We start from the raw sequence: 1,394 nt of genomic DNA on the forward strand, positions 1-1,394 counted from the left end.
ATTGTTCAGTTGATTGCAACTCATAATAACCTATGCACATAGCTCTGACAATGCTTTATCCTGAGCCAGTCTCACCATCTCTGACACACTTGCTCCCATTATCATAGTTATTGTGTATAGCTATTTCATCCAGGGACTTCTTCTCCTATTCTGACCCTCTACCATTTCAAGCATGATGTCCTTCTCCAAGGAATGGTCTCTCCTTGTAACATGCCCAAAGTATGTGAGGCAGATCTTCAAAATCTTTGCCACAGAAAGCAAATTGGTTTACACCCTCTCCAGGACAGACTCTTCTTCAGGACCACAACTCAAAGGCATCAATTCTTCTTCTGTCATCGGTAAGCATTATCCAGCTGTATAATAAAAACAAGTAATTGCAAAGATCATGGACTGGATCAGGAACACCTTAGTCTCTAGACTAATTGCTCATTAGAATTCTAGAGAGGTCCATAATAGTGAATTTTCCTAATTCAATTTGTCTTTTGATTTCCTGGCTGCTGATACCAAGAGTGTTGTTTGGGGAGCCATGCAAGCTGAAGCTGTTAACAATCTCAATCTCTCTGCCTCTGTCATGATGATGCTGTCAATTGGCCCAGTGGTGAGAATCTTTGTTTTCTTGATGTTGAGCTTCAATCCATAATTTGTTCATCTTTGGCTAGTGTTTGGTGCATAAATTCCATCTATAGAGTTAACAGGTCTTTGTGTATGTGTGTGTGTGTGAATACAGATATTATCCTATCACTAGCAATATTGTACTTCAGGATAGATCTCTAACTTTTCTTTTTGATGATGAATGGAATGTCATTCCTCTTCAGTGTATCTTTCCTGACATAGTAGATCACTTGGTTTTCAGATTTAAAATGATCATGACAGTTTTATTTTGGCTCAATAATACCTAGGATATATATCTTCATGTGTGACGTTTACTTATGACCATCTCCAATCTTATTAGTTTCATACTTTATACAATTTATGCTGCAATTATTAGTAGATATTGGTAGTTATTTCTTCTCATTTTAAGTGTTACAACTTAAGCAAATTAAGATTCTTCATTGGCTGAAAGCTTTATTCCTTCTATATTAATACTAACTCAAATTAATTATCATCAAGTCAGAACTGACTGATAGCTCCAGTGAGTTGTCTGAGGCTATAAAATGTATAGAGATTTTCCACATTTCTCCTTTTGAGTTACTGGTGAATTTGAACTGCCGGAGAAGCACTATCTTTATCTTAGCTGTACAACTCTCTACAAACTATACCCGCAATGTTCCTTTAAATCAAACTATCATCTAAATTAGACCATTGATAGAAAATCATGTCATACAAATCATTCCAGTTGAATGTTCTGTCGGTGAAAGATTGTTACTTCATGTCTCTCTCTCTGCCAAGGATCA

This window comes from Elephantulus edwardii, unplaced genomic scaffold, assembly GCF_000299155.1.
Source record: "Elephantulus edwardii isolate Elephantulus edwardi_28Jun2011 unplaced genomic scaffold, EleEdw1.0 scaffold00038, whole genome shotgun sequence".
Classification (NCBI taxonomy): Eukaryota; Metazoa; Chordata; class Mammalia; order Macroscelidea; family Macroscelididae; genus Elephantulus; species Elephantulus edwardii.